The sequence below is a fragment of the Lutra lutra genome, chromosome 4 (assembly GCF_902655055.1).
Source record: "Lutra lutra chromosome 4, mLutLut1.2, whole genome shotgun sequence".
Lineage (NCBI taxonomy): Eukaryota > Metazoa > Chordata > Mammalia > Carnivora > Mustelidae > Lutra > Lutra lutra.
This window is the reverse complement of record NC_062281.1, coordinates 121,824,595-121,835,659: the sequence shown is the minus strand read 5'-3', so window position 1 is coordinate 121,835,659 and position 11,065 is coordinate 121,824,595.

The following is an 11,065-nucleotide window of genomic DNA, read 5'->3' as shown; positions in this document are numbered from 1 at the left end:
CACTTTCAGAACTCTTTTGTGTGCTAGTGTCATGGTAAACTTCTTCTCTCTGCTAAGATCATTTATTGGAATAAAACCCATTTATGTAATTCAAACCTACTGGCTCAAATTATACAAACTCCCAAAGGGGAAAGCATATTAAGGAGGTGATTCCCTTTATTTTCCTGTAATGTTTGGGTAGTTTCAAGGGCTATCAGAGACCACACTGGGTCATTGTCTGATTCTGGCAACATAATTTTTGCCATCTTGGGGAAGCTGACATCTCTCCTTTTAGATAGTAATTCAATCAGAGAGCGAGCCCCACTGTCAAATGCAAGACTATCCATAAAGCTCATATGAGTTGTAACAGATTTTACTAAAGATCAGGAAGGACGTCTTTTTCCCTAAGATTTCTTTGCTTCTCACAGCTTGAAGGGAACCATGAACATTTCACTTCACTGAAGCCCAGCCCCTTTCTACCTTGCTGGCTCTGCCTTCCTCTGCATCTTCTTATTCTTCTGTTTACTCTCTACCTTGCTTTTAGGAACAATTAAAACTTATCTAACAAAGCAATTTAGCACCATTTTTTATTGCGTGGTTTTCACGTCCTTGTATTCTCCCCCTCTGCTCCAATGGCACGTCAGTGAGTTTTTACAATGCACATCTGTCTCTCTATCAAGAGGATCGGATGTTTAATAAATCCTTATCTTTTTATATTATCCTATATCTGTTCTGTTACAAGAAAGGAGGACGGTGTGCGGAAGGCTCTGCTTTCAGATAGCACCCAGATACGTTTGCTTTGGAAACTCGGTAGCAAGCTATATCACAGAAGAAGAGAGCCCTGCAGTTTAAAACTGAATACACGTTTTGGATTACACCACTCTGGGGTTTTGGTGAAGTTCCCAGCCAAGCAGCAGTCCTTAAGTTCATGAATTTCGTCTGGCCAGTGAAATGTAGGTAGCCTTAGTGGAAGAATATGGTGTCTAAAGAGAGCGTGCAAAAGCACATTTGGGACAGTGGTCTAACGGAACACTTCTAACACATTTTGCTAGAGATTCAGATGATCAAAAAATAGCCTCTTGTTTTGTGCATACAGAAAAGATACCTGGTTTTCTGCAAAGAAGTCTGTTATGAAAGTATCTCTTCGTTACTTTGAGTTGCAATCTGAACTATATTCACAGCAAATGCCATTTCGAAGGGCCTTAACAGACCTCAGAGATTATTTTTCTGGGTAAAAAAAACCCTTCATATTAGAACATTTTAAAACCTAGTTAGTATTTTCCCTAAACTTACAAGATGTTCTGTGTCAATTATATTTTGCTAAAGCTGGGGAAAAAAAGTAGTGGCTGGAAGTGTGTGCAGTTTGGAGGAAGCAAGGGGGGAAAACGTTACGGCTAAGAGTTCCTGCACCTCTCTTTTTTAAGCAAGTGTATGGCACTTAGCATTTTAAATCTTTTACAGAGAGGCTAGTAATTTTAAAAAGCCTATTTTTAGGGCTGATAGCATGACCAGAGATCATTTTCAGTTTTTAGTTCAGTTCATTTTCAACCCAGTCATCACAGTGAGTTTGTAAAAGAAGTAAGTCATGTCACTCTTCATACAACCTTGTGGTTGTCATTCTGGGACCACAGTGTCCTCCAATCTGCCTGCTGCTGGCTCCTCTTCCCATCACAATTCTCTCCACTTTAGGGCATGGACTTTTATTTACGTACCGAACACACCCACCTCTTGTGGAATCAGGAATTTTGCACACGAACCCTCCTTCTGCGTGGAATCTCTCCCCTCATTTCTTCCCTAATGCCGCTTTTAGTGAAAAAAATGAATCTTCCCTCATTTCATCAGGGTAAGACGGCTGTCTGACTAATCTAAATTGGGTCTCCCTTCTATACTTACTCAAGGCACCCATTATTATTCCTTTACAGTGCTTCTCAGACATTTAAGAATTACATTTGTGGGTGTCACTTGTTTTAATGTCTGATTTCTGAACTAAAAAATGCATGAGCACAGGGACCACAGCTATTATGCCAACCACAGAATGCCTTCCCAGTGCCTTCCACAGCACCCAGCACGTGGTCAAGTGGTCAGTACATCATCACTGAGGGACTAAATGAAGTCCTTTTTAAAAGTGCCCACCTTGGTGTCAGTCAGGATTACACAGTGCCTTTTGCTTGCTGCAAAAAATATATGAAAAATATATGAAAAATCCAGGGTCAGTCCACAGTACATGAACTGAGGAGGCTGAGCTCTTGTCAGCACTGTATTTGTTGCTGTCATCATCATGATCACTGTCACCTACGTTAGGCTTGCTTTGATTGGTCTGTGACTCAGAAAAAAACCACTCTGTCTAAGAGACAAATGTATTATACAAAACCCAGGCAGTTGAGGGATTTCGCTTAGATTTCTTTTATGTTATTACTGAGAGTTTGGGATTTTTATTTTGATTTCAGTTATTTACATAACATTATTCTGAATAAAAAATAACAGGACAAAATACCAAAAACATTTAATGAACTAGGGCACAATTCCTCACCCACTGGTAAAGCAACAACAAAGACCCAAAGAAGTACAGGGGGAATCAGTGCGTTGGATCATGTTACTTTTATTTTCTCTACAGAGAGGGTCTAATCTGCTAAAGCCATCTTTTGAGTTTTTCAGAAAAATTACTCAATTTTTGCTTTGGAATTTCTATAAGCTCATTTTCAAGTACATTATGTAATCTTGTAGTTCATCATTTCCTGCAGATATTTTGAAGTTTTTCTTTTATTTATTTATTTTCCTTAAGATTTTTTTTTAATCAGGTTACTGATCATGACCTGAGCTGAAATCAAGTCAGATGCTTAACTAACTGAGCCACCTAGGCACCCCTGTCTTTTATTTCTTTAAGCATAGAGAATTTAAGCTTTTTTAATGTGCTTTTTTTTTTAAAGATTTTACTCATCTTATTGGAGAGAGAGAGGGAGAGAGAGAGAGAGAGTGTGTATAGGTGAACACAAGTGGGGAAGGGGGAGAGGAAGAAGTAGGCTCTCCACTGAGCAGGGAGCCCACTTGAGGCCCTATCCCAGGATCCCAGGACCATGATCTGAACCAAAGGCAGCCACTTAACTGATGTGCCACTCAGGTGCTCCTAATATGCTTTGGATAATTCTATGTCTAAAGACTTTGAAGGTCTCTACTTACTTTCCTTTGTTTTTGCTCCTTCCTATTAATAGTGCATCTTTATACCGTGAACTTAAGTGTGAGCTGCTTTTATTTTTTTTCTGTATCAATATTTTATGGGATTCTTTGAGTCTCAGTGAGGATTTTGCCAGGTTCTTCCAGGAACATATTGGTTCTTTTGTCCAGTCCCACTTTATTTCCTTATCATTTTTTTCTTTGGATGCATGTTTTTATTTCTCTTGGGTAAGTAGCTTGAACTGAATTGTTGGGTGATAGGGTAAGTGAATGTTTAGTTTAAAAGAAACTGTCGTGGGGCGCCTGGGTGGCTCAGTGGGTTAAAGCCTCTGCCTTAGGCTCAGGTCATGATCCCAGGGTCCTGGGATGGAGCCCCGCATCAGGCTTTCTGCTCAGCAGGGAGCCTGCTTCACTTCCTCTCTCTGCCTGCCTCTCTGCCTACCAGTGATCTCTGTCTGTCAAATAAATAAATAAAATCTTAAAAAAAAAAAAGAAACTGTCGTAATTTTTTCCAAGGAGAGGTAGTATGTTATGTTCCCACCAACAATATATAACAGTGCCACTTATTCCACAACCTCACCAACATTTGGTAGTCTTTTCAATTTTAGCCCTTCTGATGGGTATATATTCTTAGCTTATGGTAGTTTAACTTACGTAAATATGTGAATATATTTTCATGTTCTTATTGGCCATTTGTATATCTTCTTTTGTGGAGCATCTGTTCAAGAATTTTGCCCATGTTTTTTAATTAAAAAAATTAATTTAATTGCCCATGAGCTTTGTATTTTTTAGAGCAATTTTAGGTTCATAGCAAAATTGAGTGGAAAGCACATGTAGTTTGTACCCATAGACAAAGATGTCTTTCTTCTCTAATCTTTAGTGAGGGTTGTAGGGGCCTGGTTAGCCAGAGGGAGCTGTTTGGTTTTAAACTTAGATTGACCCTGCCCCTTCCAGAGGAACTTACTTGCAAACCCCGGATATAGGGGCGGTCCAGGCCGGATGGAGACATCCAATCAGTGGGGCGCACATATATTTACTGTGCTAAGTTGAAATCTCATTGGCCACCTGTGTGTGGGCCGGGCTCAACCACCTCTATAAAGGTTAGTCTGTGAGGCTGGGGTGGGGAGAGTAGTAGGAGGAGTTAGAATAGCCGTTGGGATAGCCATTAGAGTAGCCGTTGGGATAGCTGTTAGGGTAGTCGTCGGAGTGATAGTCATCGGAAGCCATTAGGATAGTCGACAGGTAATAGTTGTCGGGAGCAGTGCCTCGGGAGCGGCCCCGCCACGAGTGGCCCTGCCTCTGAGCCCAGCCCGCTGCGGGTGGCCTCGCCAGAGTGGCCTCATCCAGAGCAGCATCATCCAGGGATCGGCTTTGTCAGAGTGGCATCACGGGGAGCAGAATCTGTGTTGTCGGGGTCGTCGTCTTCACTGTCGTCGTCGCTTCTTCATCATCGGGAGTGGCCTCATCTGGGGAGCGGCCTCATCCGGGGAGTGGCCTCGTCTGGGGAGCGGCCTCGTTGGAGCAGTGTTATTGTCCTCGTCGTCATCACCTCTTTGTCATTGGGAGTGGCATCCTCTTTGTTGCCGACTCTTCGTAAGAGATGGCACCGACCAGTCGGTTTGGTTTTCGATGCTTGGAGTGAAATAAAGCTTTGTTTGATTTTTGCTTTGTGTCAGTCTCGTTCCTTTGATCATGGACCCTAACAAGGGTCTCTTTGAGCTCTCTTATCTTCTCAACCAGGCCTTGACCTTGGTCCCTGTCCTTGGCTTGCCTATCCCAACTTTTTCTTTTTCTTTTTTTTAAAGTAGGCTCCATGTGGGGCATGAATTCATGACCCTGAGATCAGGACCTGAACTGAGATCAAGAGTTGGATGCTCAACTGACTGAGTCACCCAGGTGCCCCTAGCCCAACCTCAGTAATAATCTTGCCAAGTTAGTTTATTGAGATTTTACCACCCTTGCTATCTGTTAAGATTCCTCATCACCAGCTCTTAATAGCATGGATTAAATGCTTACATCCTCCCAAGAAAGAATTGCTTATCAAGAAAGGAGGTACTACTTTAAAAAATACCTAAAAACATGGTAGCAGCTTTGGAACTGGATAATGGATAGAGGCTGGAAGAGTTTTGAAGTATGTTTTGAAGAAAATGCCAATATTGCTGTGAAGAGAATTGGAAAGGTGATTCTCATGAGAACTCAGATAGAGATGGGGAACATGCTATTGGAAACTGGAGGAAGGATGATCTTTTTCATAAAGTGACAATCTTACTGAATCCTGTTCACATTCTAGAACTTTGTAGAATGTGGATCATATTGGATATTTAACTGAAGAGATTCTAAAAAAAAGTATTAAAGGATCAGCTTGGTTCCTTCTGACTGCTTATAGTAAAATGTGAGAAGGGAAAAGAAGTTGAACACTACTTGTTAAGCAGAAAGGAACCAGAACTTAAAGATTTGGAAAATTCTCAGGCTTTTCACATTACAAAAACATAAGAAAATGTTCTCAGAAGAGAACAGAAAAGGTGTGGTGGCAGATGGGCCATTTGATAAGGAGGTCAGTGTGGGTATGAACCACAAATGTAACCAGCCATCTCAATAAAAGGCAAGATCAGAGATGGGATTATACCAGCAGAAACCTTGTTGACTGGAACCAAATGAAACAGGATGAAATGAAGACAGACTCTCAGACATCTTAGACCCAACAGACGACCATAGCACTCTTCTCCTGCTAATGGGTGCTATTCTTCCAGACAAGAGGAGTAGGACCCTGAATTTTATTCAGAGACTATCAGGGTTGACACTCCATCACAGGCCCAGAGTGCATGGGCCTGGGAGCAGCAGGGAGCACAGTTGCCTCTACTTTGATTTCAAAGGGTAGGAGCAATACCCCATGAAGGGTCTGCAGAGCCATGACCTCACTCTGTTGAACCACAGCCACACACTCCCACCCATGTGGAGTTGTAGAGGCAAGGCCACTGCCCCAGGGGATCCAAAAGGCAGAGCATTAAGAAGAAGAGGATTGTTCTGGAGACTTACGATGTCATAGAGTTTCCCTTGCTAGGTTTTAGACTTGCTTGGGACCTCACACCTTTTTTATTTCCTATTTTTCCCTTTTGAAACAGAATGTCTATCTTTACCCTCTCCTACCATTGTATTTTGGAAGCATATAACTTGTTTGGTTCCATAGGTTTACAGGTGGTGAGGAATTTTGCCTCAGGATGGATCTTAACCTCAAATTTCCCTCATATCTGTTTTAGATGATATTTAGGCAAGACTTTGGACTTCAGAATTTATGCTAGAATGCATTAAGACCTTTGAGACTATTGGAATGGAATGAATGTATTTTGCACATGAGAAGGACATGACTTTGGGGGAGCCAGGGGTAGAATGTGATGGACTGAGTGTGTCTCCCCAAAATTCATGAGTTGAAGCCTAAATCTACAATGTGTAGCATTTGGGGGTGGGGATTTTGGGAGGTAATTAGGTCATGAGAGTGGAACCTTAATGAATGGAATTAATGCCCTTATAAACATTAGATGAAACAGAATCTCTCTCTGTCTCTACCATGTGATGATACAATGAAAAACCAACTATCTGTAAACTAGGAATCAAGCTCTTACCAGACACGGGAGCTGTTGACACCTTGATCTTGGACTTCCTAGCCTTCACAGCTATGAGAAATAAATTTCTGTTGTTTATGCATTATCTATGGTATTTATGTTATACCAGCTCAAAGTGGCTAAGACTCTTAATATCTAAGTCCTTGCTGTCTTTAACAAGAATCCTGTTAAGCCAATTTGGCAAGACTCTCCCAGCCCTCATTACTTAGTACCTTTCCTTTGTAGAACCTGTCCCTCTATTTGTCAGCTATATATTCCTAGCTGGCTTTGCTATATTTGGAATTGAGCTCAGTATTTCTCTTCTGTTGCAACAGCCTGGACACCTATTGCAATAGTCTTGAGTAAAGCCCTCCTTACCATTTTAATAAGTGTCAGAGTATGTTTCTTTTATATTCTGGTGCTGCAACTCAGATAAAATCAACTTCATCATTATCCCTCCAGCACTCTCAACTGAGACTCCAAAAACACATCTGTTAGACCTTTTCCTCCACTCCTGACTGACTGATCAGGGATCCATTGGTGAGTCTGACTTGTGATCCAGTGCTTCAGATGATAGTCCATTAAAGTATGGTTAGGATTAATTTTGATTCTTAAGGGTCTGAGTGTACTCTTGAAACTGGGTTAGAACCTCAGAATTCTTTTTTTTTAATTTTTATTTATTTATTTGACAGAGAGAGATCACAAGTAGACAGAGAGGCAGGCAGAGAGAGAGAGAGAGGGAAGCAGGCTCCCTGCTGAGCAGAGAGCCCGATGCGGGACTCGATCCCAGGACCCTGAGATCATGACCTGAGCTGAAGGCAGTGGCTTAACCCACTGAGCCACCCAGGCGCCCTCAGAATTCTTTTTTACCACTGATTTAGAACATGGTAGCTTTGCAGTAGAATGAAGACCCCTCCCCCCCCTTCTTGAATCCCTGCTGACTACTTGTACCATAGAGGAGCCCTGGAGCAAAAAGTCTCATGGTAACTGATTCAGACCTTAAGACCCTTCTTCATCCTCTCCAAACACAGTCCCCTAGATCCCATCCTCCGGTGCCTCCATATCCTCACTTCCCCTTTTCCTTCTCCTCTCAAAATGCTCTTCTGGTCTTCAGTTTCCCTTGACTACTTAATTTGTTGGATCTCTGTCTTCTGATGTTTAAGCCACTCCCACAACCTAATCCTAACAAAGACCAAACTGAGGAAGTAACATATAAACCTTGGTCTTGGTTAAAGATCCTCCCAGTTCCCACCAAAGTAAGGGAAATCTAGGAGTGCCTAGGTGGCTCAGTCAGTTAAGTGTCTACCTTTGGCACAAGTCCTGATCCTGGAGTCCCAGGATCAAGCCCTGCTGGGGCTACCTACTCAGTGGGAAGACTGCTCCTTCCTCTGTCCCTTACTCTGTTACTGTTCTCTCTCTTTCACTCTGTCTCTCTCTCAAATAAATAAATAAATAAAATCTTTAAAATTTTAAAAAAGAAATGGAAATCTATTGAACACTTTAGGAGGTCTTGGGTGCTTACTCTCTGAGACTCCCCAACTTATATAAACATATCCATTTATTTGTGGGACCCAGAGATGCCCTTCTTTTGTTTAGGAAAGCTAAATGAAAGATCTTGGAAGATTTTAAGGGATCTCAAGCTACTGATGAGCTAGTCAGATAATGAAAAAACTAAGGAAAAACTACTTGAAGCCATTCTGAGTTTTATTCTATTAATTGGTCATGTATTCAAAATTGTAAACAACTGAAGGATGAAATTGTGACAAATTATCATCACCAATTAGAAACTACTTTGAAAAAGCACTCAGGGCTTGAACTTAATTAGCAAACAACCTTTGCTCTACTACAGGCTTTTGGAATGAACTGACTTGTGCTTCATAACACTATTAAAAGAAAGGAAGGAAGGAAGGGAGGGAGGGAGGAAAGAAGGAAGGAAAGAAGGAAGGAAGGAAGGAAGAAATTCTCCTGATAGAATGCTGAGATATTTGAATTTTAGACATTAGCCTAGCATGGTAAGAATAGTATTTTTAAGAGTCTCATGCTCTACTGACTAAGCTAGCCAGGCGCCTAAGAATAGTATTTTTCAAAAGTAGAAAATACACAACCCAAGCTCATGGATTTACAGTTAAAACAATTAGAAAAACTTAGGCCCCCAAAATATAGGCCTCCATTGACCAGGATGTTTGCTGATATTATAAAGAAAAAGGCCATTGTGTTTGGAGATGGCCAGCCCTCAAAAGGAGGGAAAAGACCCACATTCCTTCTTCACAAGAGGAATACTAACTCAGCTCTGAGGAAGTAGACCTCCCATGCCCTTAATTGTCTCTAAATTCACAAGGTTATATTATCCTCGTGAGTCAAAGGGCACCTACCACACTTCTCTTAATGATAGAGAACAAAATGAAGGTTGATGGAGGAAGAAAGATCAGATAGATGGGTGAAGGGTATTAAGCAGGGCACTTTTTGGAACAAACACTGGGTGTTGTTTGTAAGTGATGACTCACTGAATTCTCCAGAAACCAATATTGCACTGTTATTAAGTAAGTACAGTTTAAATTAAAAAATTTTTTTCTTCATAATTTGCCTCCCAGTCTCTCCATATCTTTATAGGATCTCAAGGATCAACACAATTTCCTTCTTAGCCTAACTATCCCAAAAGTTTCATGAGATGGGATACTGAATTCATTGTGACCTTGAAGGACTCCCTTCACAAGTCCCCATATTCATCTCCCTTACACCTGTGTCCCTTAATGTCTTTGTCTGACCCCCTTAGTATTAGTACTCATCTTACTGAAAATTGAAACCAACCAGTGGACAGGATTTCTCCTTTTTGTGGGCAAGGAATTCTGATATCAGGCATTCATGGGATGTGGAAACCCATGATAGAACACCATAATAGGTAGAGAAAGATCCATTCATGTCACTCCCCAGGATACCACAATATAATTTATAACAGGGGCATGAGAGACCTGGCCAGTAATTCAGGAATTACTAAATAAGGGACTTCTGTTTCCTACTTATTGTCCATTCAACACTTTCATTTTGGCTGTTAAAAGACCTGAAATCTATTAATATGTCAACCTTCAAAACTCTTACATACTCCAGCCTTCAATCCACCCATGTTAGACTTTTCCCTTCCCACACCAGCCCCTCCACTCTCGATAGTCACTCAACCTTTAGGTAACTTCCCTCCATTGGGGGCTCTTGAGGGACCCCAGAAGCAACTATCTGAGGCTGAGAAGACTAATTGTGAACAGTGGATATTTTACACAATTAGATGTATTTTAAAAACACCCAGATACTTAGTGTCTCCTTAGTCCCTCTCCCAAAATTTAGTTCACACACTGTCAGATTACATATGAAGGAAAATATTACAAGTCTCCTTCAACTTGCATTGCATTTCACAAATTTTGATGTTGTATTTTTATTTTCATTTTTAAGTTTTTATTTTACTTTATGCTATTTTATTTGTTTATTTTTTATTAAGATATAAAGTATTATTTGCCCCAGGGGTACAGGTCTGTGAATCATTAGGCTTACACGTTTCACAACACTCACCATAGCACATAACCTCTCCAATGTCCATAACCCAGCCACCCTATCCCTACACCCCACACCACCCAGCAACCCTCAGTTTGTTTCCTGAGATTAAGATTTTATTTATTTATTTGTCAGAGAGAGAGAGGGAAAGCACAAGCAGGGGAAGTAGCAGGCAGAGAGAGAAGCAGGCTCCCCACTGAGCAAGGAGCCCGATGGGGAGCTCAAGCCCAGGACCCTGGGATCATGACCTGAGCTGAAGGCAGACGCTTAACTGACTGAGCCACCCAGGCATCCCTAAAGTTTGTATTTTAATAACCTGGTGCTCATCACCACAAGTGCACTCCTTAATCCCCATACCCTGTTTCACCTAACCCGCCACCGACCTCCTCTCTGGTAACCATCAATTTGTTCTCTAGAGTTGAGTCTGTTTCTTGGTTTGTCTCTCTCTCTCTCTTTTTCCCTTTGCTCATGTTTTGCTTCTTGAATTCCACATATGAGTGAAATCATATGGTATTTGTCTTTCTCTGACTGACTTATTTCACTTAACATTATATTCTCTAGTTCCATCCATGTCATTGCAAATTGCAAGATTTCATTCTTGTTTATGGCTGAATAATATTACATTTTATAAATGTAGTATATAAAATATTAATATGATTATAATAATTAATATAACAATATTATAATCACATAATTATATTGATTCTGTCTTTGATGCCATATGTTAATATGTGATTTATTCATACACATTTATATATTATAAACATAAGTTATAT